Source organism: Geotrypetes seraphini, chromosome 1 (genome assembly GCF_902459505.1).
Source record: "Geotrypetes seraphini chromosome 1, aGeoSer1.1, whole genome shotgun sequence".
NCBI lineage: Eukaryota > Metazoa > Chordata > Amphibia > Gymnophiona > Dermophiidae > Geotrypetes > Geotrypetes seraphini.
In genome coordinates this window covers 370288302-370314979 of record NC_047084.1, presented here as the reverse complement: position 1 = coordinate 370314979, position 26678 = coordinate 370288302, and the positions used below count along the sequence as shown (strand labels likewise).

General features: G+C 44.7%; 1 long non-coding RNA gene across 1 annotated transcript in view; it reads left to right on the top strand.

The window, feature by feature from the left end:
• LOC117345947 overlaps positions 1-26678 on the top strand; it is a 70516-nt gene that overhangs the window by 20530 nt on the left and 23308 nt on the right. The window lies entirely within an intron of this gene.

The following is a 26678-nucleotide window of genomic DNA, read 5'->3' as shown; positions in this document are numbered from 1 at the left end:
TGTACAGTGCTTAACTTCAGGAAGAGTGATATTTATTGATTCAAACAAAACTGAATGCCATCCATTCATGTTGCTCTATTTTTGTCTCTGTCTACCTTTCCTCTATTCCACACAGAGTAAAATCAGGTCCTTGACTGCAACCAACAGGTCTAGTTTTCAGAAGAGCCAAAATTATGAATATTAAGCAGGTCATTAGATCATATGTAGGTAAATATATTTTATGAATCTTCATTGTGGATACTGTGACAGGATGGCATCTGATGTTATTTTCTTTTTTAAAAGCTGCCATTTTGTGAAGCCAGCTATGGGATAGCACTGTATGAGTGCAGGATAGAAGTGTTGTGTCTTTAATAACAGCTAGCCAAACATTAATTTTGTTTTTTGCTCTTTTTCAATACTGTTTTGTTGTTCGAGGTGCCCTGAAGCAGCTTAGCAAAATGCTGACCGCTGTATGTTGTGTTAAAATGCATTACGCCCATATTCTAACTTGGCTTAGTAAAAGGGCCTTTTGTTCATTCTAATAGTTTCTACTATTTTCCCTGTAGTTTCCTGGATCTACTAATAGTTACTACTATTTTCCCTGTAGTTTCCTGGATCACCCATGGAACCCTTTTTAAAAACTGGAGCTACTTTGGCCATTGTCCATTCTTCTTGTATAGTACATGATTTAGACCACAGTTCTTCAACCGCCGGTCCGCGGATCGGTGTCGGTCCGCAAGAAATTTTTGCCAGTCCGCGCAGGGCCGGCAAGATTGACTTACTTCAACTTCCTGCCGGTCCGCGCAGGGCCGGCAAGATCAACATGTGAAGCGTGCGCTGGGCCGGAGAGATCTTGGGGAGCCTCTGACAGTGGCTTTCTCCCCTCTCTGCAGCTCTCCTTTACTTCCCAGCGCAGCGATTCAGGAAGGCAGCCTCAGGGCTTTTGCTGAGTCACGGCTGCCTCTGATGATGCAACTTCCTCTTTTCTCAGAGGCGGCGCGACCCAACAAAGGACCTTAGGCTGCCTTCCTGAATCGCTGCGCTGGGAAGTAAGAAGAGCTGCTGGGAGGGGAGAAAGCCACTATCAGAAGCTGCTGGGAAAGGGAAAAAAAGGGACAGCTGCTACTGGAGAGGGAGAAGGAGAGATGCTTCTGGGAGGGGAGGAGGGAAAGGAATCTGGGAAGCTGCTGGGCAAGGAAAAAAATGGACAGCTGCTACTGGAGAGGGAGAAGGAGAAGGAGAGATGCTTCTGGGAGGGGAGGAGGGAAAGGAATCTGGGAAGTTGCTGGGCAAGGAAAAAAAGGGACAGCTGCTACTGGAGAGGGAGAAGGAGAGATGCTTCTGGGAGGGGAGGAGGGAAATGAATCTGGAAAGCTGCTGGGCAAGGGAAAAAAGGGACAGCTGCTACTGGAGAGGGAGAAGGAGAGATGCTTCTGGGAGGGGAGGAGGGAAAGGAATCTGGGAAGCTGCTGGGCAAGGAAAAAAAGGGACAGCTATTACTGTAGAGGGAGAAGGAGAGATGCTTCTGGGAGGGGAGGAGGGAAAGGAATCTGGGAAGCTGCTGGGCAAGGAAAAAAAGGGACAGCTATTACTGGAGAGGGAGAAGGAGAGATGCTTCTGGGAGGGGAGGAGGGAAAGGAATCTGGGAAGCTGCTGGGCAAGGAAAAAAAGGGACAGCTGCTACTGGAGAGGGAGAAGGAGAGATGCTTCTGGGAGGGAAAGGAGGGAAAGGAATCTGGGAAGTTGCTGGGCAAGGAAAAAAAGGGACAGCTGCTACTGGAGAGGGAGAAGGAGAGATGCTTCTGGGAGGGGAGGAGGGAAAGGAATCTGGGAAGCTGCTGGGCAAGGAAAAAAAGGGACAGCTGCTACTGGAGAGGGAGAAGGAGAGATGCTTCTGGGAGGGGAGGAGGGAAATGAATCTGGAAAGCTGCTGGGCAAGGGAAAAAAGGTACAGCTGCTACTGGAGAGGGAAAAGGAGAGATGCTTCTGGGAGGGGAGGAGGGAAAGGAATCTGGAAAACTGCTGGGCAAGGGAAAAAAGGGACAGCTGCTACTGGAGAGGGAGAAGGAGAGATGCTTCTGGGAGGGGAGGAGGGAAAGGAATCTGGGAAGCTGCTGGGCAAGGAAAAAAAGGGACAGCTGCTACTGGAGAGGGAGAAGGAGAGATGCGTCTGGGAGGGAAGGAGGAAAATGAATCTGGAAAACTGCTGGGCAAGGGAAAAAAGGGACAGCTGCTACTGGAGAGGGAGAAGGAGAGATGCTTCTGGGAGGGGAGGAGGGAAAGGAATCTGGGAAGCTGCTGGGCAAGGAAAAAAGGGGACAGCTGCTACTGGAGAGGGAGAAGGAGAGATGCTGCTGGGAGGGGAGGGAAGAGAATTACTGCTGGACAGGAGGAGGAGGAAAGGGAGAATGAAAAAAGGAAGGAAACAGCTGGCAGAGAGAATAGAGGAGGGGAAGGGGAGACACAGGCATGAGAAAGTAGAGAGACTGATGATAGGAAGGGGTCAGCAGAAAAATAAGCAGAGAGGGACAACGATGATAGATCTGGTGTAGGAGAGATAAAAATGAGAGCAATGAAGCTGGAATGAATCATGTAAAAAGGAGAGAGGGGGCACAAGCTGGATGGAAAGGGGAGAGGGGCATAGAAAGAAGACAGATACCATATGAAAGGGGGAGAGGACAGACAGTGGATGGAAGAGGCAGATGCTGGATTGAAGAGACAGAGAGGGCAGACGCTGGAAGGAAGAGAGTGAAAAGAAGATTGAAAGCAGAAACCAGAGACGACAAAAGGTAGAAAAAAATAATTTTATTTCTATTTTGTGATTAGAATATATCAGATTTGAAATATATATCCTGCTAGAGCTGGTGTTAGACATAACTGGGGACTGCAAAGCCCAGGTAGTGCTTCTTTAGCTTCCAGCTGGCTTAGGGCGCTCTCTGACCAGGGGGAGTTGCCCTAGTTGCACTCCCCTAAAACTATTCCTGTCATGTGTGACTGCAGTATTCTGTTAGCATGATATTTCTGTGTAGCATTCTGTAATAATTTGGCTTGTTTAGTTTTCTTGATAGTAGAGGGGATATATGTGAAGGGGAGGGGAGACAGGGGTTTTGTTGATCCTGCTCTGAATTATTTGTATTTATAAAATGACAATTGTACAGAATATTGTTTCTTTTTATACTTTAATAAAATACATTCAATATAAAATCATAACTGAGGCTTGTGTGGATGGGATCAGATGATTTGTGGGGACCGACTCACGGAGATGGGGCGGAAACGGGGTTTTTAAATTTTAGTCCTAGTAGTTTGCCGGTCCACAAAATAATTCTTTTTTTTCTGCCGGTCCACGGGTGTAAAAAGGTTGAAGAACACTGATTTAGACTAACTTTTTGGTGTGTAGGATTGCTAAATTATGACGTTGTATTTTTCAAACTGTGTTTATGCTTAGCACCAGTTTTATATTGCTATTTTGTTATACAAGCCTTTTTATGCAACCAAAAAAAGATACAAAATTTCTAATAGCAGAATTGAAATTTCTTTTTAAAGTTCTTTTAGCACTCTGGAGTGTGTGCCATCTGGTACAAGTGACTTACTACTCTTTAGTTTTGTCAATTTGTCCTATTACACATTCCAGTTCACAGAGATTTGTTTTAGTGATTCCAAGTCACCTTCATTAAATACAACTTCTGGCATGGGTAGCCAGAATTCTCTCTACTACAGTATGGCCTTTCCCTTCCATTATAATAACCCTTTTACCCTGTGATACCCTTTTACCTGAAGGATTTTATTTTGAGTTTAATTTCTTTTCTTACCTTCCTTATCAATGCTTTGTATCTAACTTGTCAGAGCTTATGCTGTTTCCTGTTTTCTTTATTTGAATCCTTTTTTTTATTTTTTGAAAGATGTTCTTTTAGCTATAATAGCCTCTTTCACCTCATCTTTTAACTATGCCATCTGTTGCTTGGCCTTCCTTATGCCTTTTTTTAATACATGGAATACCGTACATCTGGTCTGTGCTTCCAAGATTTCCTCATCTTATCATAGTATTGCACAGTAGATTTCCGTAATGTTCTCACTCCAATTATTAGATCAGTCTTGATGTTATAATCACTATTGAGAAGTGGCCCCAACACCCTTACCTCTTGTACCAAAGAATTAGGTCTAGAATAGCTTGCCTTCTTGTTGGTTCCTGAACCAGCTGCTCCTTGAAGCAGTTATTTATTTAATTTAGGAAGTTTACTTCCCTAGTTTGTCCAGACATGGCATTTATTCCATCAATGTTGTGGGACTTGAAATCAGAACATCCAAATATATCAGCTCACAAGTTGGCAGTCATAGTTCCTCTTCACAAACCCAGCGCCTTAAGAACATGCACCCAGAAATGCCATTCAGAGTCAATGCACCTATGCCACCTAATCTCACCAGATGCTATATGTTTTATTGTCATGTCTATATTGTAAATTATGTCATCTCTGTCTTGTCTCGATTATATTTTGGATGTACTTTGTAACCCATTCTGGGCTCCTCTGGAAATATGGGCTAAATCTGGGGGGGAGGGGTGCTGGGGGGGGTTAGGGGCTGTGGTGTCCTGGAGGGGGGGGGCTGCTGTGGGGGGGGGGGTTAGGGGCTCTTTGTAGCCTGAGAGGACATCAGAGTCCAGTCCTCTTGGGGGGGGGGGAGGAGCCTTGTCCTTTTTTACTTGAATTCTTGTCTGCTGTTTGAATTTGTTGCTGTATGATTTGTTTCTTAATAAAAAACAGATTTAAAAAAAAAAAAATTATTAGAAAAAAAACCTAAAAATAAAAAGTGGATAAAAAAAAGACCTCAGGAAAAAATGAATTAAGAAGCCAATACTACAGCCTCATGCATCACACATCAGAGAAAATAAACCCTCCACTATTCTAAGAATATCACAGAAATGTCCAAAATAAATCATCCATGCAAAGATTGCTGCCAAATAACCAACAACGTCCAAAAAGTTTCAGGGAAATACTTTTAAAACCAATAAGAATAATTTTTTTTCACTCAGAGAACTGTTAAGCTCTGGAACACGTTGCCAGAGGATGTGGTAAGAGCGGATAGCATAATTGGTTTTAAGAACGATTTGGACAAGTTCCTGGAGGAAAAGTTCATAGTCAATTATTGAGAAAGACATGGGGGAAGCCACTGCTTGCCCTGTATTGGTAGCATGGAATATTGCTACACCTTGGGTTTTGGCCAGGTACTAGTGACCTGGATTAGCCACCGTGAAAACGGGCTACTGGGATTGATGAACCATTGGTCTGACCCAGTGAGGCTGTTCTTATGTTCATGGATCAGACGTATTCTATGACAATGCACGTATCTTTTAGGAACACCATTGATCCGCCCATGATCCCTCTGGCCACGCCCCTTTTTAAAAATTCAAGCACTGCAACTAGCACATACTTTTTATAGAATCAGGCTGTCCAAGTTCGCATAACTTTTAATTAGTGCCAATTAGCATCACTTACGATGTGTTAATTGCCAATTGGGGCCGATAAGGGAGAATTAATCAATTGTGTGTACAAAACGGCTGTATGCACCGATTTGCAAGCACAACTTAAAGCACCATATATAGGCCCGGATTCACTAACCCCAATTGTGTCTCCGATCCGTTCCCGATTGCATGCAGGCCAACAAATTCACAAAAGGCTTCCATGCAAATGGGGACGATCGTTGACACCCCCCCCCCCACCCACAGCACAGATCGCTAGAGAGCGATCCTGGAGCATGCGCAGACCCTGACAGTAGTGACAGGAGAAGGAGCCTCCTTTCACTGCTGTCAGGGCTACTGACAGCTTTTTTAAAAAAAAATTTAATTGGGCAGATATTTTGCGTGTATTACACATGCAAAATAACTGCTCGGTTAAAATAAAAAATAAAAAAAGCCCACACCCGAAGTGCCGCCTCCCTCCCCAAACCCCCCAAAAAATACCTCGCATGACAATGCCCCCCCCGGTACCCAATGCCCCGCCAACACAAGGCAGGAGGGAAGCCAACTCCCTCCTGCCATCTTAAATGCCACCTGGCCAGGCCCAACCCATCTCCCTCCCTATAGTAGGCTGTCTGGCTGGCCGGGCCCAGCCCACCCACCCTCCCCGTACTTTTAAAATTATTAGTAGACGGAGGGGTGCCCAGTCACTCCTGCTCCTGAGGCCTTCTGTGATCGTCTTCTGGAGCAGGAGGAAGTCCCAAATCCTCCTGCTCCTGTTGCTTTGCTGCGATACTGGCCTTATGCCATGCCCCGATGCATCATCTGATGCACGGGGAAGGGCCTAAGGCACTGATTGACTGAGGTGCCTCGGGCTCCTCCATTGGGAGGGACCTGTGGTGCCTCAGACAATCAGGGACTTCCTTAGGGAGGAGTCTAAGCCATGATTATTGCACTGGTTCAAGAGGCACAAGCAGGCAGCTTTTTTTTTTTTTTTTTCTTAATGGCGGTTTAATTACTTTCTAACAAAGCGGTAAATTAAGTTAGGCAGCTGTTTTTAAAATTAGCCTCTGAGTTCCTACTTGTGGGAATTAACAGCTAGATTCACTAAGCAAACCGATCGTGTACCGATCAATTTGCAACCCCTTTGCGACCCAATTTTATTCCGGCCCAATTCACTTACCTCTGTGCCGATCCGTGCATGCAAATGCAAGACTCGTGCAACAGCCGAGACCCTCTCTTGCCGCTCTCTGCTCCCATGGACTTTAGCACTCAGCGACCACTGCTCATCCTTTCCCAGAGCAGGAGAGTAAGGGCCAGTAAAAAAACAAAAACACCCCCCCCCCCCACCAGCAAAACGAACACCAAACGCATGTGCAGACCATCTACAGGGAAAGCGCATGGTCTGTGCATGTGTCAGGATCGCACATTAGCGATCCGTGTGGTCGGAGGGGGCGTTCCTCCAGTCGCCCTCATTTTAATTTTTTGTTTGATGAATTGGTCGGGCCTGCACGGATTGGGCACGGAGAATCAGGTAAGTGAATCTAGCCCCAAGTTCTAGCATTGCCCTTTCAATTTATTATAACAATAAAGGAAGCAAGACGAGTTCTTTCATCTGAGTAGAGCCTTGTCTGACTGAGTGGTGCTTAATTATTGAACTGACAACATTCTTGACCTTCCAAATCATATCGAATGAATATGTGCTGAAAAGCACAATGGGCACTCTGTCAGATTTCCATTACTGCAATGCCGCTCACTTATGCACATCTCGAAGAAACTAAGACTTGAAAACCTTAGGAAATTTGCTTAAATAACCATGGAGGAACTAGAAGCAAGCCTCATTAATTCTTACTTGAGTTTCTAGTGGGCCCTTTTTCAAAGAAAAGAAATCACTCAGTGTTCTCAAATAATCTGCTTTGCTTCATGCATGCTGGCAAGAATGTTAGATGGATTTACACCATATTGTCTGTTTAGATTGCTGGCATTTGCTGACATTTGCAGACTGATTTTCAGTTGCCCAAATACATGTTTTATTTACCAGGAAACAAATTAGTCATGGAAAAAAAAGAATTGTTTAGAAGAGTTGCAGTAGTTAGTCTAATTCCACTAGACAAAGTTGTGCAGCTACTATAATAATGTTTTAAAGGTTTTTGTAAATTATGGGCTATAGGCCCTGCAGTTCACATCACATCTGCTGCTTAGAGTGGATATTAGGAAAATTTTAGGGTGGTTTTGGGGGAATTATAAACATGACTGAACTGCAAAACCATGTTTTGCTTCTGTTTTGTGTGGAGATAAATAATGCTTTCTTAATGCTGTGTATGGTAATTTAGCAAATGACTTCCAGGAACACTCCCCAGCAAACTGCTGTTCTTTTCCCAGCCTAACACTGTTGAATGTTCCTCCTTTCCACCTTATTTTGTCTCTCCTTTTTAACACTTGAATGTTCCTCCTTTCCACCTTATTTTGTCTCTCCTTTTTAACACTTGAATGTTCCTCCTTTCCACCTTATTTTGTCTCTCCTTTTTAACACTTGAATGTTCCTCCTTTCCACCTTATTTTGTCTCTCCTTTTAGAGGTGTCTTATTTACGACTACTACTTATTATTTCTATAGAGTATTTTTAAAGAGTTACAGAAACATCAGACATGATGGAACCAAGTGTATTGAACTTAGGAGTACATATGTGGAATAATTTGTAAGTTTCATGGCTTCACATCATGCCCTTCTTGGCTGGGCTGAAAACTTTCAGCACCCTCTTGTAAGCCATGTGCTGTAGGTTAATGTTAAGGATTGCCTGTATAGATTTCAAGGTTCATGGAAATGACTAAGAGAAAAGCACTAAGGCTTATATTCTATAAATGGTGCCTTAAGTTAGGGGCCTAAGACTCCGGTTGGGCCAGGCACCTAAAGCCCCTCCTATGCACCAGGAAGGGGCACTCTGAAGAGGCGGGCCTGCCGGTCAGAGAGAGTAGGCATCCCTCTGGCCAGCCTTGCCGAATAAGGTATGGGGGAGGGGTCTGGGTGGGTTTTGGAGGGGGTAGGGTGTTGGGGTTTTAGGGGGTGGGGAGTTCAGGGGTGCCATCATGAGGGCATGAGCAACCCTCCTGCTGGGGATGTTGGTAGGGGTGCTGGGCTATGTCTGTCCAGATGAAGCTAAATGCAGCAAAAACTAAACTTTTGTGGTTAGGCCCAAAACTGGACTTCTTCCCATTGTAAATCTGGATTCTGGGGCCTCCCTGCAGATTGCATTCTCCTCTAAGATAAATAAATTATCTGATTAAGAAATGCTTTTTCAGTTTACGAATGCTGAGGAATGTTAGATCTCTTTTTCATCAACGACATTTTTCTGTTCTGGTTCAATCAATCATATTATCCTGGCTAGATTACTGTAACGCTATTTATTTCGGCATCACAAAGATGTGTCTCCAAAGATTACAATTGATTCAGAATACCGCTGCGAGGTTGATCTTTGGAAAAAGCAAATTTGACCATGCAACACCTTTGCTTTTGAGCCTTCATTGTCTCCCGGTTTATTTCAGGATTCAATTTACATGTGCTTGCATCACTTTCAAAATTTTATATAGCATTTTTACTCCTCTTGTTCCTCTGCTATGGAACATTTATAGATTTCCCTATCCAAGAGGCATTCAACAATTCAAACTTTCTCTCCCTTCTAAAAAAAGGATTAAAGGAGTCAAGAACTTTAGCAATTCTTTGGTTTTCAAATTTTCTCAACTATGGAATGAACTCCCTTTAATTTTGAGATGCCCTAGTTCTTTTCAATTCTTCCACAAATCTTTAAAAACTTTATTATTTGCTAAACATTTTGAAAATTAATCCTTTGCAATTTCCTGTTGTTTTTCTTTTTAGTATTCCTTTTTAATTATTGTTAACTGAGTCGAGCTTCCTTTGGTTGATGAACCGGTATATAAAAGCTAAGTTTTAGTTTAGTTTAGTTTTTTGGTGGGCATCCCTCCTGCCGGTGATCTTGGGAGGGTGCTAGCAGGAGGGATTGGGTATCTCCTGCCAAGGGTTGTTTCAGGGTTTGCGGCAGGAGGGAGTGGGCATCCCTCCTGCCGTGATGTTGAGATGGGGAAGGGGGTGCCTACAGGAAGGAGTGGGCATCCCTCCTGCTGGGGATGTTGGGGGGGGGATGCTGGCAGGAGGGATTGGGCATCCTTCCTACCGGGGATTGTTTCAGGGTTTGCAGCAAGAGGGATTGGGCATCCCTCCTACCAGGGGTTGTTTCGGGGTTTGTGGCAGGAAGGAGTGGGCATCCTTTCTGCTGCGGACAGTGTGCAGGGGTTCAGGGGTGGCGGCGGGAGGGAGTGGCCATCCCTACTGCTGGCTGACTTGTGGTGGGGTTACCTGCTGCTGCTGCCGCTGAGCTGATCGTGGCAGAGAGATTCCCTTGCCACGATCAACTTAGTGGTAACATGATTCTCTAAATGGTGTCTGTGACATGGATGCCAATTAGAGAATCGGTGTGGCTAGGCGGGGTTAACAGACAGACGCAATGTGCGATTCTCAAATGTGTATAGGTTGCTGCTAAGACCAGGCATCCTATACATTATCAGGCCCTAAGTTATTTGTGTATGGTATTCCAAGGGCTGTTCTTGATATGTTTTGTGCATAAATAATTAGAACTAAAATTATTGTCTGGACTAAAATATCACTGCTAGTGAGCTGATGTTTGGCTTTCTCTGTGCAATTCAGAACCAAGCATACCTGGACTTTTATTGATGCTCTTTCAATCAAAATAAAAGTTAGACCCTCCATTATAGGCTTAAAGGGGAAAATTCTATAAGAGGCACCTAAAGATAGGCCCTAACTTACCCCCTCTTTTACTAAAGCCGGCAATATGGGCCAGCACCGTAAATAGGAATTGAATGGGCATTGGAGCATTTGCTGGGTGGCCCTTGCTCTCATGACTTAGTAAAATGGGGCCTTAATTAGTAAATTTGCTTCAGTTATGAACTTTAACAACTAATTGTAAAAAATAAAAATTAATTGGTTGACAGGTGCTTATCTTCTTAGGTGTGATTCTACAAAAAATAAGCTCCTATTGCATGGCTCCAAAGTAAGCATATTTAGGAGTGAAGAAGGACTTAGGCGCTGCTAAACATGATTTTTTTAAAGGACTTAGGTGCCTATAATGTAGGCCTTTAAAATCCTGACACCTAAGTTTAAAGTTAGTTGCAATTCTGTGAAAGGCGCCTAAGTGCGATTGACAAGAAATAGGCACCTATCTTTTTAGACGCCATTTACAGAATTACCCTCATAATGTTTATTTGCATTGCCTTAGGCCCATAAGATTGCGTAAATTCATCTTTCTGCTTTGAGTGGGGAAATGCAGGGAAGAAAATTAAGACGGGGATGAAAAATGCGAGGACTGTGAGGGGATAGGGATGAAAAATGTGCTTCGCTGTGGGAATAGTGAGGGAACGAGGATGAAAATCCGGGGACAGTGAGGAGACGGGGATGAATCTTTGCCCCGTGTCTCTCTCTAGTCAGGAAGCAGAAATAAAGGTCCAGTTCTAAGGAATTCAGGATCTCTGTTCTCCCCATGTTATAGACACGGTTAGTGAGGAAAGCACAAGCTTGCTTTCTACACCAGCATTTTTGTGACACAACTCCCACTTCTTGGGGCACCCCAATGTGTCCTGGCACACTGATGGAGAACTACAACTCTAGACTAATACATTTTGCCTGCACTCTGCACCTGTAAGATCATTGACATAACACTGCATCTGAGTTTCAAATTTATTCAAGCTTGATATACTGCTTAACATTCCTAAGCAGTTTACATAATACAAAGCCAAAAACAGATTTAAAAACAGGGGGATCTGACTAACACAGTTAAAATATAAAACTTCACATGATACATAAAGGGAGAAAGGTAGGTTTGCAATACTAAAAATAAAAAAAATTGATGGGGGAGGAAAAGACAAACGGACATTAGGCATAACCGAAATCAAGCTCAAGGTCTAAACCTCATACGCGTCTTTGAAAATAAAGGCTTTAAGGTTAGATTTGAATTTAGCAGTATTGGTTTCTTGCCTCATGTTAGATGGGAGTGAGTTCCACAACGTAGAGGCTACCACCAAGAAGATTGTCTGGGGGGTGGGGAGTACCACCTGATACTAGACACAGGATGCTGGGCTTGATCTGACTCGCACAGCTTTTCTTATATTTTATATTAGTGGTGCATGTATGACTGAGCGGTTGCTCAATGATTGCTGGATTCTGGACTAGCTTGAAACTCAGTAATGAAGTTCACTGTATTGTTTGCACCTCTACCTACTGGTGCATATTGGACAATAATACCCCCTGGAATGCTGAAAAGGGTAATAGGTTTTACCGATGTGTCAGCTTCTCTTCCAATTGTTGATATCATCCACTACAATATGGAACAGAAAATGGAAGTGTCATATGTGCTTGACAGCTGTGTTGAATTGCCACCTAGCCGCACATAGCCAGCAGTACTGCTTGTAGAGCTCACTAATTGTCCTTATTTTAAAGTTCAGTACAGTGGTTGGCTCATAAATGAATGCAAACCAGTGGCAGTGACTTCTGAAAAAATGAAGACAAACTTATGTGGTGGACCTGTGTACTGAGACAGTTAACAATAGCAGACCTTCATCCTGTACTGTGCAATGCTTGATTACACAATATTTTTGTTTGGGGCTTATTCTATTGATTTTATTCAATTTTACAGCTCTAGTTCAGAGAAATTTCACCTTGGGAAAGCTTAGGTCTGAATTATGATTGATTAGTTTTTCTTTGCTACTGAAGTATGATATGGCAAATTGAGCCATGGAACACAGCAAGCTGCATATTTTAAATGGATCTCACTATTCAGGAGCTGAAGATCTAACAAGGAATGTGAACCACAAAATACCCAACTCTCCATATTTAATATTTTTAGCGAGGTCAGAGAGTTAGAAATAACAAAGATTTTCAAAATGCTACTAAAAGTAAACCCTCCGTTTGCAAAGCTATAGGGATAGAGAGGCACAGAAAAATTGGATTTTACTCTGGTTACTTCATCACCATCCTAGTAAATCTCATTGGTGTCTATTTTCATTTAGAAGCCATTTACAAAATGGAAATGGAAGATTTCAGTCCCTAAGAAACACAATGCTGCAGTGGGCAGAGTCTGGAGCCATCTTGCAAAAACTAGTCAGGAATGTGGTGTTAATCCAATGAAAAGCTAGTCAGCATGTTTCAAGGGCAGCATCTGATTCTGTGAAACTCTGTGTCCTCTGGACGATGCTTCAGTTGGTTATAACTGCACCTATATAAGGGGGTAATTCTATAACCACAACTATTTATAGGTGCCTGGAGGGCACCTCTTAGGTGTGAAAGCATGCAGCCACTTTCCTATATAAAATACTAGTATAACTGGTGCTTGTGTGACATTTATACCGTGTTGCCACGAAAATAAGACCTACCCCGAAAATAAGCCCTAGCATGATTTTCAGGGTAGATCTTAATATAAGCCCTATCCCCGAAAATAAGCCCTAGTCATAGGCAGCTGTGCTTTCCCCCACCCCGCTCCCACTGCGCAGTCAAACCGCCGAACCCCTGCTGACCCTCCATCCTTCCCTCCCAACCGATTCCCGCCGACCGTGACCATAAATACCTTGCTGCAGAGGAGCATCAGGCCAGAAGCACTCACAGGCTACTTCGTGGCCTTCTCGCTGGGGCGGTTCGGCTGCGCGGCGGGTACAGTGGTGGGTGCTCAAGGGTTCTGCTGCATGAGGGATGGGAGGGAGGGAAGGATGGAAGCTGGGCAAGGGTTCTGCTGCACAGGGGGATGGGAGGGAAGGAAGGATGGAAGCTGGGCAAAGGGTTCTGCTGCACGAGGGATGGGAGGGAAGGATAGAAGCTGGGCAAGGGTTCATAGGGGGATGGGAGGGAGGGAAGGATGGAAAGTGGGCAAAGGGTTCTGCTACACGAGGGATGGGAGGGAGGGAAGAATGGAAGCTGGGCAAGGGTTCTGCTGCACAGGGGGATGGGAGGGATGGAGGGATAGAAAGATGCTGCAGAGGGAAGGCACAAGGGATGGGTGACAGGGGAGGAAAGATGTTGCGGAAAGCAAAGAGGAAGAATTGGGGTGAAGGAGAGGAAGGGAGAGATGATCATGTACATGAAAAAATAAGCCCTACCCGAAAATAAGACCTAGTACCTTTTTTGGGTCTCAAATGAATATAAGACACTGTCTTATTTTCGGGGAAACATGGTAGCAGCCATAGAACTAGCATATGTATATGTGTCTAAGTGGCAGTGATAGATGCATAACTTATACTTTAGTATGAGGTTTGTTTATGAAGCTTAGTAAATTTCATGATTGCACCACATTCCATTAAGTGGCATCACTGTTGGCTAGCTTCATTCTTCAAACCATCATTGACAGAGTTTCAGTCAGATGTGACATATAGTTAACGTTTGACAGCCATTTGAATGAACAACTTTTGCATTTATCAAAAAAGTGGAAAAAAATAAAAGAGTTCTGTGAAATGATAAAACATTTTTACTTGAAGAAATGGAGGCCACGCAGATCAAAGGCAAGAGTTCTGTGAAATGATAAAACATTAGGGATAGTACTGCAAGTCCCATCGGTTTTTTTCCAACCCCAATTCAGTTTACCATCCTATTCCCAGACACATACACCACACTTATGCTGTGCCATCCAGTCCACCTTGAACCATCTATTCAACCAATATTCTCCCCATCCTAGCTATTCCTCAGTAGTCCCACTTCCCTAACAAACCTGTGTACACCGTACACTTTCTTTTCTCTTAGACCAGGGGTGCCCAATAGGTCGATCGCGATCGACCGGTAGATCGCCAAGGCAAAGTGAGTCGATCGCGGAGCCCATCCCGGGCTCCGTGATAGACTCGCATTGCCTTCAAAATCTACCGGCCGATCAGCCTTCCTCTCCCCGACTGCCTGGTGAAGACAGCTTCCCTCCCTTCCACTCACTCACTGCCCTCTTGCCCACAAGCGAACTGAACTCAGGCTGCAGGGCTTTAACACTGTGTGCGCTGGCTTCCCTTCTTTGAAACAGGAAGTTATGTCATTCCTGTTTCAGAAGAGAAGGGAAGCCGGCGCACGCAGTGTTAGAGCCCGCCCCCCGCCTGGGTTCAGTTCCTCTAACAACGCATGCTCTGAAACAGGAATGACGCACCCTGCAAACTCCGGCCTTGGGGCGCGACACTCTTGGTAGCTGGCTGCAGCTGCAGCCGCAGCGGCAAGTATTTGGACTGCCGAAGGAGCAGGGGCAGGACGCGGCAGCCTTCCATCTTTGTGGAACGTTTCCGCTCGTGTCCGCCCCCGAGGAGAGCACCGCCGAACATAAATGGGTGAGTGCCGTTCTCCCCACATATTTTTCTGTCACCCTCTCCCGCTCCAGCATCCCCAGAGCCAGAGAAGGCAAGTGGCTGCGTCCGTTCCTTCACTGGGGCTTCTCCAGAAGGCAGAGCAAGTAGGGATTAAAAATAAAACAAAAAATATTATAATGCATCTATATTGCTTGGCCACTAGCCGGCAAGTCTGAGAGGTCCAAACCAGACATTGTAACGTGTGGGGTGATGCTGCCCTTTACCTCCAGCCTGTCTACCAAACACGGAGACGGCAGCAGAAGCACAGTAAATGCCACAGGCTTCCAAGAGAAGGGAAGGAAAAGAGAAACCAGACCATGGAAGGAGAGAGAAGGGAAGGAGACAGATGCCGGACCAGAGGCAAGGAAGGAGAGAAAATGCCAGATAATGGAGGGGGGGGGGGTAGGGAGAAATAGAAGAGAAGGAGAGCAGAAAGATGCCAGGGCATGGGGGGAGGTAAGGTAAATTAAGGAGACAGATGCCAGACCAGAGAGAAAGGAAGGAGAGGAGATGCCAGAGCATGGCAGGGGAGGAAGAGATAGAAGGAAAGGAGAGTGATGCCAGGCCATGAGGTTGAGTAGGAAGGAAGGAGGCATGAAGAGAGAGAAAGAAAGGGCAGGGAGAGAGGAAGAAAAAGTTTAGGGAGGGAATGAGATCTGGAGGAGAGGAAGCATACAGGCTGAAAGAAGGGAAGAAATATTGGATGCACAGTCAGAAGAAAGTGCAACCAGAGACTCATGAAATCACCAAAGGTAGAAAAAATGATTTTATTTTCAATTTAATGATCAAAATGTGTCCGTTTTGAGAATTTATATCTGCTGTCTATATTTTGCACTATGGCCCCCTTTTACTAAACCGCAATAGCGGTTTTTAGCACAGGGAGCCTATGAGCATTGAGAGCAGTGCAGGGCATTTAGCGCAGTACCCAGCGCTAAAAACTGCTATTGTGGTTTAGTAAAAAGGGAGGGGGGTATATTTGTCTATTTTTGTATGGTTGTTACTGAGGTGACAGTGCATAGAGTCATCTGCCTTGACCTCTTTGAAAAAACCCTGGAATATAAATGATAATTAACATTTTCTCTGTGTACAGTGTGCTTTGTGTTTTTAAAATTTTTTTTATTGTTGGTAGATCATTTTGACTTGGTCATTTTAAAAGTAGCTCGCAAGCCCAAAATGTATGGGCACCCCTGTCTTAGACTATTTCTACTTCTTTCTCAGTCCTTCCCTGCCTTAATGTCTTCTTCTTCTTCTCTTCTTCTGTTTTTCCCTCACTTCAATGCAGTTTGACTTTTGTTTTGGGGTAGAATGCTTAATATCACTGCCCATGCCTACTCCATCCCCCCCTTCTATACTTCTCTGCTTCCTCCTGACTTGACCTGCTTTGCACCCTACTAATTTCTTCTCTCATTGGGTTCTCTCTCACTTTACCTTGGTCGTTCCCCCTCCCTGCAGGCTAGTATCGCCCATCTCTCATTCTTCCTAAGCAAGATTCATTGTACATTTCAAAATTTTTATTCCCACCCTTCCTGGCAAGGATCATATTTAATAAGAACATAAGAAGTTGCCTCCGCTGAGGCAGACCTTAGGTCCATCCTGCCCAGCGGTCCGCTCTTGCGGCGGCCCATCAGGCCCATTGCCTGAGTAGTGGTCTATACCTATCTATACCCCTCAATCCCTTTTTCTTCTAGGAATCTATCCAAACCTTCTTTGAAACCATTTAATGTGTTCCTGTCTACTACAGCCTCTGGAAGCGCGTTCCATGTATCCACCACCCTCTGAGTGAAAAAGAACTTCCTAGCGTTTGTTCTAAACCTGTCCCCTTTCAATTTCTCCGAGTGCCCCCTTGTACTTGTGCTGCCCCATAATTTGAAAAATCTGTCCCTGTCTACTTTTTCTATGCCCTTCAGGATCTTGAATGTTTCTATCATAGAAACATAGAAACATAGAAATAGACGGCAGATAAGGGCCACGGCCCATCAAGTCTGCCCACTCCAGTGACCCTCTCTATCTATCTTTGCGGATAGATCCCACATGTCTATCCCATCTGGCCTTAAAATCTGGCACACTGCTGGCCTCAATAACCTGAAGTGGAAGACTATTCCAGCGATCAATCACCCTTTCAGTGAAGAAGAACTTCCTAGTGTCACTGTGCAGTTTCCCGCCCCTGATTTTCCACGAATGCCCCCTTGTTGCCGCGGGACCCTTGAAGAAGAAGATGTCTTCTTCCACCTCGATGCGGCCCGTGAGATACTTGAATGTCTCGATCATATCCCCCCTCTCTCGACGTTCCTCGAGTGAGTAGAGCTGCAATTTCCCTAACCGCTCCTCGTATGGGAGCTCTTTGAGTCCCGAGATCATCCTGGTGGCCATTCTCTGGACCGATTCCAGTCTCAGCACATCCTTGCGGTAATGCGGCCTCCAGAATTGCACACAGTACTCCAGGTGCGGTCTCACCATGGATCTATACAGTGGCATAATGACTTCAGGTTTACGGCTGACGAAACTCCTGCGTATGCAACCTATGATTTGCCTTGCTTTGGATGAAGCTTGCTCCACTTGGTTTGCAGACTTCATGTCTTCCCTGACAATCACCCCTAAGTCTCTTTCTGCTTCAGTTCTTGTCAGAATCTCGCCATTTAGGGTGTAAATCTTGCATGGATTTTGGCTTCCCAGGTGCATGACTGCATTTTTTGGCATTGAAGCTGAGTTGCCAGGACCTAGACCAGTGCTCCAGCAGAAGTAAGTCATGCACCATATCGTCTGCCATTGCTTTTTTGTCTGTTGTGCTTTTGCTCACCACATTGCTCAGTTTGGCATCATCGGCGAATAATGTTATTCTACCTCGGAGCCCTTCCGTCAAGTCTCTTATATAGATGTTGAACAAGATCGGGCCCAGGACGGAGCCTTGTGGCACTCACTTATCACCTCCGACATTTCGGAGGGGGTGCCATTCACCACCACCCTCTGAAGCCTACCCCCAAGCCAGTTCCCAACCCATTTGGTTAATGTGTCGCCCAAACCTAAAGAACTCATCTTGCTCAGCAACCTGCGGTGTGGCACGCTATCAAATGCTTTGCTGAAATCCAGGTAGACGATGTCCAGGGACTCACCAACATCCAGCTTCCTCGTCACCCAGTCAAAGAAGCTGATCAGATTGGATTGGCAGGATCTCCCCTTAGTGAATCCATGTTGGCGGGGATCCTGTAGATTCTCCTCGTCCATGATCCTATCCAATTGGTGTTTGATTAAGGTTTCCATTAGTTTGCTCACTATTGAAGTGAGACTCACTGGTCTGTAGTTTGCCATCTCTATCCTGGAGCCTTTCTTGTGTAGTGGAATGACGTTAGCCGTCTTCCAGTCCATCGGGACGTTACCTGTACTAAGGGAGAGATTGAAGAGCGCGGATAGCGGTTCCGCCAAGACATCACCCAACTCCCTGAGTACCCTAGGGTGTAGGTTGTCAGGCCCCATTGCCTTGTTGACCTTGATTTTTGACAGCTCGCAGTAGACGCTGCTGGGTGTAAATTTGAAATTACTAAACGGGTCTACTGATTTAATCCTTGTCTGTGGTTGAGGGCCGATTCCCGGCACCTCGCGGGTGAAGACTGAACAGAAGTATTCATTTAACAGTTGGGCTTTTTCCGAGTCCGTTTCTACATAGTCTCCGTCTGGTTTTCTGAGTCGTACTATCCCGCCCGAGTTCTTTTTCCTGTCACTGATATACCTGAAGAAAGATTTATCGCCCTTCTGGAAGTTCTTTGCTAGAGACTCCTCCATGCGGAATTTGGCCTCCCTAACTGCTGCTTTGACGGCTCTTGACTTGGTCAGATAATCTTCTCTGGAGTCCTGTGTCCCTGATTGTTTGTAAGAGATGAATGCTTTTTTCTTCTCTTTGATGAGGTCCGAGATCTCAGTAGAGAACCACTGTGGCTTGTTGTTCCTATTCCGTTTGCTTACTGATTTAACATAGCGGTTGGTTGCTTCCTGTATGGTGGTTTTCAAAGTTGACCACATTTCCTTCACGCTGTTGGTGTCTGCTTGGATTTGTAACGCTTGGTGAACGAAGTCTCCCATGTCTTGGAAGTTTGTGTCCTTGAACTTGAGAACCTTGGTCAGTGTGGTAGATTTCGTGAAATCTTTCCTGAGATTGAACCATATCATATTGTGGTCACTGGAGGCCAAAGTTTCACCCACCGAGACCTCTTTGATACTTTCTTCATTGGTAAGTACCAGGTCCAAAATTGCCTGATCCCTTGTTGGCTCAAATACCAGTTGCCTGAGTCCTGCTCCATGCAAAGAGTTTAATAGCTTCCTGTTGCTGCCGGAAGCAGAGGAAAGTGTGACCCAATCCACATCGGGCATGTTGAAGTCACCTACCAATACTGTGTCTCCCCGCAAGGTGATATTCTCTATATCTCCGATTAATTCCATATCTAGGTCTTCTTGATGTCTTGGGGGTCTGTATACTACGCCAAATTTACCCAAAGGGATTCCCCAGTGTACTGTACATCCGTGATTCTGGTAACCTTAATGTCATCTTTAGTATATAATGCTACACCACCTCCCATTTTACCCTCCTTGTCCCGGCGAAGCAAGTTGTAACCTGGTATGACCATGTCCCACCCGTGGGAGTCTGTGAGCCAAGTCTCAGATATCGCCACCACATCCAGGTCGGCATTCCTCATTTCTGTTTCCAAGTCTAGGATCTTGTTTCCCAGACTGTGGGCGTTGACGTACATAGCCCTCCATGTTGTGTGTTTGTTATTTCTCAATGGGGACAATCCCTCTTTATCAACTAGGACACCATTAGTATTTTTCGCGTGTCTCTTACACTCCCTAGACCCAGAGTTACAGCGTGCACCTATCCCGGACTCCCCATGACTACAGTGTGCTCCTATCTCAGACTCGGTAATGTGTGTACCCTGTGGGGGTATTCCCGTTTGGGCTACTTGAGCTCCTTTAGTGCAATTTGCAGCGTGTGCATTCTCGCTGGTCCCAGAATTACAGTGTGTACTCCCTCTAGACCCAGAATTGTTATGTGTACTCTCCCTAGACCCAGAATTGTAATGTATCTCAGAAATGTAGTGTTTACTTAGTTCAGACTCTAAAGAGTATTGGTAGCCCGTACCCTCCCCCAACTTACCTAGTTTAAAGCCCTGTGTAGTAGGCGGGATAGACGGTGTCTAAGGACGTTCTTCCCCCTCTTGGTCAGGTGTAACCCATCTGGTCCCAGCAGTCCTTGCAGTGCCTCTCCGTGGTGCAGGAACCCACTGCCGCACTAACAGATCATCTTCGTGCAGCGACTGCACAAGCTTTCCCTGCCGACATCACGTCAGGCAGCGATTGGCTGGCCCAGAACTTCCTCTCTGACATGACGTCGGGGAGGGGGGGAGAGGGAAGGGTTGTGCAGTCACTGCACGAAGATCTGTTAGTGTGGCATTGGCTTGGAGAAATAGGTGGCAGTGGCCCATTTTTAGCTTGCCTGTCCTGCTTCTTTTGAAAACGGGACATTTTGGCGTCCCAAAGCTGTGCATGGGAACAACGGGACAAGTGAGCTAAAAACGGGATGGTCCCATTCAAAACAGGATGTATGGTCACATTAATCATATTCCTACTTTCCCTTCCCAGAGCACCAGACACCATTCATATCTAGAACTCACAGACTGAAATATAATAGCATTCATATACATCCGGAAAGGCCTTACGAGCTGCTGCACCACTTGAAACATAAACCTTTGAAGCTCAGCAATCAGTTGCTCCACAGTTCCTAGGGCCATATTTGCATGTGGTGCTTCGTGCTCTCAGACTGAAAATACCAAAGGTCATATGCTGAGAAGGAAACTAATGAACCTAGAGGTATGCATTCATATTGTGACAGGGAAACTCCTGTCACGGCTAAAAAGACTGCTAGCCCAGTCAAGAATATAGTCCTCAAACCTGCAATCCCTAAAATAAAACCTGTACACCCTGCTAAAAGCCCTAGTTTAGGACAGAAAGACAGAAGGGAGAAAAGGCAGGTGATGTCACAGCCAGGAATTCCAGCAGGGAGGGCACCCAAAACACTATCTATCCCCTATTATTCCTTTCCCTGCTCTAAGGAGAAACAGAGAGTCAACACAGAACGGGGTAGAGTTTGCTAGGCTCTGCAGTCACATAAGCCTCAAGCAGGAGGAAGGCAGGTGAATAAATTAACCCCAGCTGACTAATAGGAGAGACAGACCAAGTCTCTTTGCAAACCACCAGGAACATGTGATTGCCGCAGGCCAACAAGCAGGGAGAGGAATCCAACAGTCAGCTAGGTATTGTGAATTCCCATGGGAGCCTGAGGAGGTAGAGCTAGAGGTTCTTGCAGAAGTAGAAGAACCTGGCCAGGAAACTTTTCCAAACACCCAGAGAGGGGGATGGGAGGTGGAGAGTGAAGCAGGGGAATGCATAGAGACTGAAAACACCCAGTGACCCAGGGTGGGGGTGGTGCAGTGAGGCTGAAGCAGAGTTAAGTGTGCCAGAGATTCGTATGGGAACCTGAATTAAAAGTTATAAGCTGTGACATTCCTCCATCTCAAGTAAAGACTGCACAGAGAAGCCTGTGCTTAATGCCATAGAAGCATCAGGGCAGCAGAGCCTGCCTGTTTAACCCAGGCATAAAAGCCTTATTAGCAGGCAAGGTCCCTTAGTAATCAAAGCTCAAGGAATGTGGTAGCATTTGGGAGGGCCTGAACTGCTATGTGCAAAGGGGAGCTTGCTTCCACACAGACTGCAGTGCAGGCTGTGAAAGTCCTTAATGGGACAAATTGCTAATAATAATAATAAAAGCCAAAAGAAGAAGGGTTGTTTTTTTCTTATCCTATGGTGTAGAGAAGTGCTGGCACCTGACGTGCCAGAGCCGTGCTGTCCAGGACTGTGGCCTAAAATAGCCAGCAGCCCTAAGAAGGGCATACTAGCCTATTGAGGGACGGAGAAGTCCTATTTTGATTTCCTTTTGCTTATAAAGTGGTGACAAGGATTGTCCAGTCCCTAGACTATATTTCATACAACAGACACTGAAATTATGTAAAGTGAACTGTGTGACTAGTGACTGTGAAAAGCAGTTTATGTTTTGGGAATTTCTTTTTCCTTATAATAAACCCGGTGAAGTTTTGTTTGAATGGAATCCAGTGTCCGGGTTTTCCTTTCACCAACCACATAAAAGGCGCAGAAAAATCTTACCTGTAGTCCAAGCCGGGTTTTCCCACTTGCTCGGGGCCTGGCCCGGCCACAATATCAACCCATTGTGTGCCTGCCCACCTGCTAAAGCTCTAGTGGTTACAGAGTAAGTGCTTGCTCAGTGGGGAGCTGAGTTAACACTGACTGTAGTGCCTTCTGAATAAATGGAAACTGGCACCTCATTTGGTTGTAACAACTTTGGCACAATGCCCCTTCATTAGTGAAGATCCCAGCACAACATCCTTTTTACTTTCTCTTTTTACCAAACGCCCCTGCTTTCTCTACCCAGCACCATTATACCCTCACTCCCCTCTTTTCCTGGCTCATATTATGTGGCAGGATAAGGGATGGCACACTACTATAGCAGTACCCCCTCAGTCACGATGCCCTACACTGCCACAAAGGTCACAGACCCCCAAAGCTAGCCTGTAGCAGAGCTGTGCTGACAGTGAGAATGGAAAACCAGGGCTTAGGAGCTGAGTCAAGAGGAAACCAAATGAAGAACCTTTTACTCCCTTCCATATTCACCCATCTCTCCTGTAACCTCTTCCAGCTGCTGCTTTTCTATTTCTTTGGGACTATACAGCATAATGAGCCCACTTAGGCCCTCTTTTACTAAAGTGCGCTAACCGATTTAGCGCGCGCTAAATGCTAACACGTGCATGTTAGTCTATGGGCGCATTAGCGTTTAGCGCATGCTAATCGGTTAGCGCACCTTAGTAAAAGAGGGGGTAAGTCTCACACCACTGTCTCCCATAAAATGTAACAAGGGATTGAGAGTTTTAATTTTGTGAAAAAAAGGAGATGGTGTTACACTCTATTTCCCTTTCAATCATAGGTCTCTGTATTTCAGAGCTGCCATAAAGAATCTATTTTAAAGATATTTTTCAAATTATGGCATCAAATACAGGCATAATCCCTTCCTCCTCCCCCCATGTCCTTCCAGTAAAATAACATTGGTTTTCTTATGAGTGCAAATAATGTGGAGGGGGGGGGGAGGGTTATTATATCTTTGATGAAAGTTATTGAACATGGGGGAGGGAGGGATATGGGATCTGAATTAGTTTCTAATAGAATATTAAGTGATGTATTTAAGTATAAATTGTTGTTATATGCTGTTGCACTTATTGTAAGTTTTAAAAATGAATAAAGAATATTTTTTTAAAAAACCAAAAACCTTTTAACGTGGTTGCTAAACCAGTTCCAATCAATTTAGCATTCATTTATTTTAGTGGTGGATTATCAAAACGTCTTACTCTCCTAACCCTTACCCCCTTTCCATTCCCTTCACTCCCTTGCTCCATTGTATTCCTCTCCCAGTATCTCTCTGTCTTTTTTAATCTTAACTGCTAGTTATTACTTTGGCAGCACAGGTCAAATTGTCAGGCCAATAAAGTTATCTGAAACTGTCTGTTGATTTTGCCAATGTCAGTCTCTTGCACTTGCCTTTCTCATTGGCAGCTGCTAGGCTACAGTATTCCCTCCTCCCCTGTATTCTATTGAACAGGCTGTAGGAGAGGCAGGAGCAGTAACTAAGACACAGAAGCACTTCCTGCCTGTGTTTTCCTGTAGCTCTGCAGCATGGAGTTTGCTTTCTCAGATCTACAGGCATACAGGGAAAAATATTGGGAGTGCTCAGGCACCCACAGAGCTGGCGCTTATGCCTATTGTGCAACATTGTTGGTCCATTTGAAAGATGAGTTGAAGGAAAAATGGCCAAGTTTGGCACACAAAAAAAGTGCTCTTTCACCAGGATAACATGCCATTCCACAAATCAACCGTCACAATGGCAAAATTGCACAAATTGGGCTTCAAATTGATTCCTCATCCGCTCTATTCCCTGGACTTGGCCCCATCTGACTTTATCCTGTTCCCAAACTTTCAAATGTGGCTTGGTGGAAATTTTCATCAAATGAGGATGTCATCGATGCTGTCAATGAGTATTTTGCTCAGTTTGACAAAACCTATTTTTCAGACGGGATGAAAAAACTGGAACTTCACTGGACTAACCTTCCCTTTTATGAAGCCATGTAAGGCTTTTTTATCGCTGGCTGCGGTGGTATTAGCTCCGCCTCTCAGAAATCCTATGAGCATCAAGCTAATACTGCTGTGGCTGGCAATAAAACCCCTAACGTAGCTTAATAAAAGGGGGGGGGGAAGGTTAAGTGTATAGCCCTCGAAGGAGACTACGTTGAGAAATAAAGCTGTTCTTTAAAAAAAAAAAAAAGTTTAACTTGCTTTTTATCAAACTTTTCAAACAACCCTCATATTTTATAAGTTACAAATATAACTGTGTACCCTGCCTTTCTTTAGTGACTTCAGCTGATGAATCCAGAGACTATTTGGTTATGTCCATCTACCAGCAGGTATAGATAAGAGTAGATGGACTCTGTCTTATTAGATGTATAGCCTCATGATCAACCAGTATGCTTTATCTCCAGCAGGCGGATAGATGCTTTCCTACTAGCTTCTGATTTCTGCTTATAGCTTCTGTTCTGGCCTAAGACAATTGAGCTAAGGGATGCTCCGGCTGAGCAGTGCTGGCTTTAGGGGATACACCTAGTCTCTTCCTCACCTTGGGATATGTTGTGCATTGTCTCCTTTCCCTTTAGCTAAAAATAAAAGCACAGTTGAAATTTGTTCTGTTGTTGACTCTGGCAGAAACAGGCCCCTTTTACCAGTTTAAGGCTGATCTGTGGACTTTTCCCTTGAGTTTTCTTTTATCAGTTCCTCTGGGGCTGCGGGTGAGTGTATCTTTAAATTCTTAATCACTGTCGGGTGCAGCATGTCTCTTATGCTCATGGCAGCAGAGGGGGGTTGAAAGGTGTTCATGATGCGGGAAATGGCAAATACTGCTATGAAGGGAATGTTAGCTTCCCAAAGATAAATAAGAAATATATTGTTACTCCGATGAAAAGTATCTACCTAATTTAGGGCTCCTTTTACAAAGCTGCAGTAGCGGCTGCTATTGTGATCATCTCTGAGTTGCCCATAGGGATTTAAAGGGCATTAGAGCAGTGGTTCCCAACCCTGTCCTGGAGGACCACCAGACCAATCGGGTTTTCAGGCTAGCCCTAATGAATATGCATGGAGCAGATTTGCATGCCTGTCACGTCCATTATATGCAAATCTCTCTCATGCATATTCATTAGGGCTAGCCTGAAAACCCGATTGGCCTGGTGGTCCTCCAGGACATGGTTGGAAACCACTGCATTAGAGCATTTAACATGTGACAGCTGCTACCATGACTTTGTAAAAGGGGGGGGGGAGTTATTTTTTATTTCAGTTTTACTATGTGGCATTAAACTGCCAGTACAAAGCATATACTAATAAAATGTCCACCTTCCACTGCTTAATTTTAATGCAAACAAGCAAAAGCAATGGCTGAAGCTAGACAGCAGACATGAAAAAAAATAAACAACATTGGAACTAAATGTTTCAGAGGAAACAATGCTTATAGACATTTGCAAAATGATTGCTTTTCTCAAACAATAATAAATTAAGTTTGCTCTTGAGCAACTGCATGAGGAGCCCTAATCTATTAAATGTAACAATGAAGAACTCTTTGTTCTATGGTGATAATTTGATGTCACAGATGCACTTCTTTTTCAGCTGAAAAGACACACAGTGGATGCCGCAAAACAGAGTAATGTCTCTAAAGAGAAGAAAGAAAAAGAGGTTATAAAACTTATAACCTCAGTTTTGGTGTATACATAGAGGAGCATAATCAAAAGAAACATCTAAGTTTGATTTGGACATAGGGTGCTAGTCGCCCAAAGTCGGCAGTGGCAAAATGTCCATTCTCAAAAAGTATATACAAATAATTTGTTTTTTAAAATTGTCTATCTGTACGTCCAGACTACCACTACATCTTTATACTATATTCTCAACTAAAAATTCATCCAAGTTCCAAACGCCCAGAACAAGACCTTTTGGACATGGAAGGGGCCAGCATTGTGATGGAATTATCCATCCAGACATAGCAACAGAGCAGTGGGGCACCTTACAGGGCGGTATGTAAAAAGCTAATAAACTTGAAACTCGTGCTGTGAACTTCACAAAAAGGGTGCCACATAATCATCTCACCAGAACTCCCTTATAGGTCATGGTGAGCTCCCCAAAAATACCCCCAAAACCCACCTGCCTACAACCCCAATAGCCCTTATGGCTGCAGGTGCCACTTATATGGTAATACAATAGGGTTTGGGGTTTTTTGGTGGGCTCACATGTTCCACCATTAATGTACTGGTTAGTAAAGTAAAAGCAACACAAGGAAAACCAAAGAAGAACTGCAGACAAACGTACAAGATGCAGGCTATGGGGGTAATAATAATTTAAAAAAACGTCTAAAAAGTGTCCTAAATGGCTACTTGGACGATCAAAGAGCCTGATCGTCCAAGTACCCATAACCAAAGCTGTTTTTTAGACGTATCTAAAAACAGCTTAGGCTTTTCCCCTGCCTCTAGACGCACAGAGAGAAAAGAGGTGGGTTTAGAGGAGGGGAAAGGGCGGGCAGTGGGCGGGAGGTGGGCCGACCTACACCTAGGCGTACAACAGGTATAACCAGAATATTTACAGGTTGCCTAGTCGGCACTTAGACCTTTTTGACTTAGACGTAGTCAAACCAGGTCTAAGTGCCGAAAAAGGGGCCGCTGAGCT